Genomic DNA, 6,764 nt, shown 5'->3' on the forward strand with positions numbered 1-6,764 from the left:
GTGGAACCCCCACCAGAGGCCTAAAACCTGGATTTGCCCAAGCATGGACTGGAATCTCTAATACTGAATCAAAAACAATCCTGTTCTGAGTTAGTTCAGTGTATTATTCCAGTGACCAAAGATGACTAACACATTTTTCATCAAATTTGGGATACTCGCTGGTCTTGGTGGTATATGCCTGTAATCCCAGCTACTTGGGAGACCGAGGCAGGCAGATCACAAGTTCAAGTCCTACCTAGGCAACTTAGTGAGATCCTGCCTCAAAATAAAAATTAAAAAGGTTTGGAATTTAGTTTTGTGATATAGTGTTTGCCTAACATGCACAACAACCTGAGTTTAATCCCTAGCACACCCACATGGCCACGCAAAAAAAGATATTTATGACACCGTATCTTCAAATATTCTTTTTGTCCCTCTTTTTCTATGACTCCCACATTGTGTGTCTTGGTCAGCTTGATGAAGTCCCACAGATCCCTTCAGGTGTTTACTTTTTTCCTTTTCTTGGATATTCTGCTAGCTGAAATTTATTTCTTTTATGCCTTAGACACAAGTGACATTTATTCTTTTACAAATATAGATAGCTAAATTAATGACTTCACTTGAACACTAGGAGCCCCCACCATCCCCCTTTTCACTATCAAAGCAATTCAACCAGTTTGGCAGATTGGAGCTAAGTTTAAAGCACCATCACAAATAAAACTAAAATCATATGCAGTACTCATTTTAGGAGATGAAAAGTTTACTTAAAAATTGCAGACATTTAGCAAAGATAAGACAAACACTTTTTCATATTCATACAAATACAGTAACATAGCTGGCTTGGTACATGGTCACATGTTAAAAATAAATCTAATGGAGAAAATAATGGTTCATTCTACTTCTCTGCCATTTAGCATCATTTAATAAGTGTACCAGGAAGTACTGGAAGACAACTGCATAGAAAGATTAGAATCCTAGGGCTGTTTAATATATATAAGAATACAAAAACAAAATAGGTACAGATAGTACAATTAACATGCAAGTTAAACTATTATTTTGAAGAAACAGGACAGAATTTAGTAAATATAACTGAAAATTGTGTTACTAATGTGTTGTTATAGTCAGTATATCACAGTATTTTACATGGCATAGAATTTCTTCCACCTTAAACAATGTTTGGCAAACTAGAACAGGTTGATCCTATTTCTAGAGTAACTTAAGATGAAGGAAAATAAGTGGTAATTTTATTAAATGTTTTTCTAAACACGCTAATTTTTTAAATGTCATAGCTCATGCCTATCCCCTTCAAGTTTAAAACAAAGTCATGCATTTACTCTCTACAATCGGCATTGTCCTACATAGTAGCCCTTCGCCACATGTGGCTGTTGAGTACTTGAAATGTGGCCAGTCAGAATTGAGATGTGCTACGACTGCAAAACATATACTAAATTTTGTGTACAGAGAGAGGGGAAGGTAAGATATCTAATTAATAATGTTTCATATTGATTACATATTGAAATAATATCTTTAATATACTGGGTTAAATAAAAGCACTACTGAAATTAATTTCACCTCTTTTTGTCATGGCTAGAAGATGAAAAATTACTTTGTGGTTCACATTATATTTCTATCGATCAGTATAGCTATGTATAATATATAATCATTATATATTAGCCTTACAATTTACTATTGTTTACGCAACCTGGGGTTATTATCTCCCAGAACACTGTAAGCACAATGCACAAAACTTACTGCAAAATTTATTCTTCTTAACCCTCTGCAATTTTAAGACTTCACAAAATATGTAATCCTTAAAAAATGTCAATTACTATGAAAGAACTTCAATGCAGATTGCTACACTGGGAGAAAACAGATTTAAGAGATGCAGCAGTGCAATCTGTGAAGACAATTAGTATCGCTGGTAAAATAAGTTAGCCAAACTCATCTTTAATGCCTAGAATCTGACCTGCAACACCAGTCATATAGGTAACCAGTCAGTCCATTTGAAGAAAAACTAAGACAATCTTAAAACATCACTGATTCCAATTTATGACCTTTCCCTTAAAACCTCTTACTGTTGAACTAAGCAACTGACTACTAGTCCAAGAAACTTGGACTGAAACACATTTAGAATCTATTAAAAATATCACCACTAGTTTTTGTTTTCTCCCTCTTTTTCATTCTTTTTAAGCTTTTGTAGAAGAGTATATAAATATTTGGCCTATCTTTAATATCTCACCTTTTATTTTTTTTCCAACTCAAAAACAGTAAGTTAATCTAGTATACAGTCCATTATTCTCCTCAAATACGACATACTGAGATGCAGTATTCACAGTGGTCACTTCAGTCAAAAGCCAGCATCAGTCATGCATCAAGAGCCTCCCTGCAAAGGCAGTACTTGCACTGGACAACTGGTTCCTCACAGCTCAGGTAGGAATGTTTTTTCAAAAACTGTTCAATCTTTTTCTGTTAGGTAAACTGACAAAAATGCTCTGAGAGCCACAAGTCAACAGATAATGAAACTACAGTACTGTATCATTCATAAAAACGTCTTTTTCATATCAAAGATGTCTTGGGAAAATAAGTAAATAGAAGTTATTTAACATACCTTTGTATTTTATCATTATCACAACAATGGAAAGCAACTAAGACTTAGGGAGAAATAAAAATAACCTAAACTAGTGGTACAGGGCATACAAATACAGAAACTGCAGAAGTCAGACTACAGCAATTTTTGAGAGTTCAGCTGCTTGTTTTTTAAGACATTCATTTCATCACATTTATTAGTGTGCCTCACACAGGAAGATACACTTAAAATTTTCATATTTATTTTCAAATTATATATAAAGTGTTTTAATCATGTTATTAACTCTAGCCTAAAAACCCTAATAATTCATGTCAAGTGAAATAATTTTTCACTTGCATAATATATTACCCTACAATATACCTTTCAGTGAAAAGATGACAACTGTCTCCTAAACTGCTGAAGGCTGTTAGACATTAGATCAATAATCAGGTATTTACTGAGCACCTACTATGATTGCACTCAGCCTATATACATTCTTTAACAAGTAAGAAGTAAATATCTGCTCGAAAGGTATGAATGATGAGGAAGGACAATATATGACCATTTTTGATAGAATGCTGTTTGAGTCAACATTTGGATATTTTAAATTATAAATCCTTATGACATAAAAATAGTCAAATGTATTATTTATCACTTTATAATCATAAACAATCTAACGTATACTGCTTAGTACTTTAAGGAAAGTGATTGCCAGACATAAAATTAAGGTTGATTTTGTAAAGGTGTGGGAGAAAAACCAGAATGATATGATTTATGAACCACTAAAGACTTAATATAAGCAGTTTATACAATTACCTAGTTAATTAGGGCAAAATGGTACTTGTGTAATATTTCCAACTTTGCTGGAGGTTGGTCTAATAAAGAAAATTGACTTATGAACACTAAACAAATATAAAAATTAAAATCCTGTGGATAAAATTCTTTGTAAAAACTGTCATATAAATTCGAGATCCAAATCTGTTATGTGTATATACACACATTTAAATACCTTAAAAGAATCTAAACTTCACTTGCAATGTTGTAAAATTGTTTGTCTTTACCTGTGTATTTGCAACTGATTATGTATTTCATGCAAAATGGGTGCATTTCACTTAAAACAACCATAAGAATATAGACAATGATGAGACAGAGCTGGTTTTTCCTCTCTAGCTTTCATCTATTGACTTGACCCTACAACATACAAGGAATTTAATGTGTTCAACATGTACAAGACTTGCACATCTCTCTCAGGGAAAAAGAAGTCGAGGAAGTAAAATAATAGTCAAATTGAAAGCCAACAGTATTCGTTTTCCTCAAAATGATTGCTGAAAATTAAGAAGGGTGCCAAATAAACAACTACCATATTGCCTACCTCCCAAAATGGAAACACAATACATAAATCATTCCCATGGAAGAAATACAAAGAAATCCAAAGGAGCCATAGGGACAAAAACAGCAAGGTGAACAACAAGGCAGTCACACAGCGTCTACTAGCTACTATGCTGGTAGTGGTTTATACAAAATACTATATATATTTAAATGTTAAGAGCTAGTAATATATTTAACATATTTTTGCTTTTTATTTTTTTGCCAGTAAATATAAAATTTTGTTGTAAATTTTTGTTCTAAATGACTAAATCTTTTACACCCGGAGGAATAACAACAGTCCAATAAAAGAAATGTCAGGGTTAGTTTTGTGGATCATATTATTGTCCAGAAAGCACAACCTATATATAGCTAATATTCTTGGAAGCACAATATTTGAGCAGCAGACTAAGCTATTGCTTATTATTATTATTATTTTTTTAGCAAAGAGTTTGGTTTTACAGTGTTATCATGGCCTGGTAAGATAGAGAAGTCAAAATTGGGAGCCTGAGGTTTCTCTTCCTACACCAGAGCCACAATGGATACATTGGTTTTCTGTCTTCAGTATAAACACAACATATCACTGCCCTTTAGGAATATATTATTTAAGAAATCTCTGTAAAGCACTTTGGAATCTTAACTATATTTTTAATGAAATTATAAGCAACTATTTGCTGTTGTGAAATATGAAATTCCTATCCCTCCTCACAGACAAATATATAAAATGACATATTTAAAATTTCAACTCAGTGTTTACTTTTTTTCTAATATCTGAAAAAAAAGACCTAATCCCCCCTGCCTCCCCAAACCACCCTATATCATGGTGAATCTGAGAAGGAAGCAAGATCCTTGAAGTAAGGCAAAGGATTAGTTTAGGACAACCATCTGATCTTTATTTTGAGGCAGGGTGTCAATTTCGCTCTGAACACATGCGGTATACATTTTAGGCTTTGTGCATGTGTCATCTTCTAAATGTTAGTTCTAACCCCAAAATGTTAGTTGTCAGAGACAAAGAACTAGTCTCTCTCTACTTGGTAGGGTGCCTAAAAATGTTAGCTAATTAAACACAATGTATTAGGATCCTACTTTCTTTTATCAGTATATCATATAATAAAATATCCCATAGGACCATGCCTAGCTATGGGAATAAAAAAAAATAGTGAACCATAATCAGATATTTGATAAAACTTCCATACTCTGCTTTCTGCTTAAACATTCAGTTCAATGTAATGTAATCTTGCTTCTCCCAAAAGTAAGAAAGGCACTCAAATTAACACAGTACATATAGCTGCTTTTTTCAAAGACACTGTGTGATGGGGTTTATTTTTCTTGCTCATTGCCTTAATGACACTGAATTTGCCTAAATTTTTCAGTGCCTCCACAAAGGTCTCTAATATACAGGAGTTCATTACAGAGCATGGGAAGATGATAGCACAAAAAATGCTAGCATTTGCAGTTCTACTTGAGAAATCATCCAAAAGGTAAAAGGTCCAGTTGTTACAGCGCTGTTCAAATTTCTTAGTATGTTGTAAATATCTTAAAGTATTAAAATATAATTCTCTAGGAACAAAGTAACAGTACATTTAAAAGGTTCGTTTGTTTTATTTTTTTGCAAAAAAAAAAAATCCTGTTGCTTCCTTTTACAACTAAAATTTTAGCATCTTTCATAGTCCACAGGACCTGGGGTAGACTGTTATACAGTAACTGGTAATTTCACTTTTAAATTGCATTTAGCCCATTGTCAGATACCACTTTGTGCTATATAAAGGAAAATAATAAGACTGACAATTTGTAGCAATATTACAAGTTCTCTTTAGTTATACACACATATACTAAACACTCACTCACTCACACACACACACACTAAGTATGAACTGGTATCTGAATATATCTAAATTATGTGTTCACCCAATGTTTCCATAAAATGCCTACAACTTTTGTTTCCACAACTGATGTCACAGGAGGCCTTATTTGAAGATATAAGTGGCTTTTAGTGATAATCTGTATATATCCCTCTTAATAATTAATGAAGTAGGGTACAATCCCTACCACTGCGGGGGGAAAACCCACAAAACAAAGAACTATTGACACCTTTAACTTAAATTAGAACCATCCCAGAGAAATAAGAAATATGACTGGAATCTGGGCACAGAGTTTCTAAGGAGGTAATAAGGGTATACTAATATGTATCAATCCTTTTTTGTTTTTTTGGTTGGGGATTGAACTTGGGTACTTGCACTTGTGAGGCAGGCACCAGAACCACTGAGCTAAATCCTGGCCTAAAGTTCTTAATCTTAAAACATGACTCACATAGGTTTAGGAAGTATCTAAAAGGTTCACAGTTCAAGTTGGAGAGAAAAAAAAAGAGAAGCATAAAATGCTTCAGGCACAGATACAGATCAACAAGTCACCAAAATCAAAGAATTTATTCATTTTCTGTCCAAGGTGGCTCTCACCATCCTATGTGATAAGAAACTAGTATTCTTAACGCAGGTGGGTTTCTTCAGCTCTGGGAGCTTTTAATAAATATTAAGGTTCAACTGATAATTCTAGAGCTACATTTCTTGGCTGGGATTTTAACAAAGTAATGAAATGAAGAAAATAAATCTAAATTAATTTATTCTAGACGTGATTATTCTCCTTAAACATTATGAAGCCAGAAAACATCATTTACCACAATCCATTTATTTTTCTCAATCATCATTCTACCAACCACTCATCACTAATCTTTCTTCAGATAGTTAATCAGTCATCAATAAATACATGATAACTCCTCACAGTGTGCCGGACACAAAGTAGAATATGGAAACAATTTATTACCAAAATAGATATACAAAAAAAAAAAAAAAAAAAG

Source organism: Fukomys damarensis, unplaced genomic scaffold (genome assembly GCF_012274545.1).
Source record: "Fukomys damarensis isolate Sample0158 unplaced genomic scaffold, DMR_v1.0_HiC HiC_scaffold_31, whole genome shotgun sequence".
Lineage (NCBI taxonomy): Eukaryota > Metazoa > Chordata > Mammalia > Rodentia > Bathyergidae > Fukomys > Fukomys damarensis.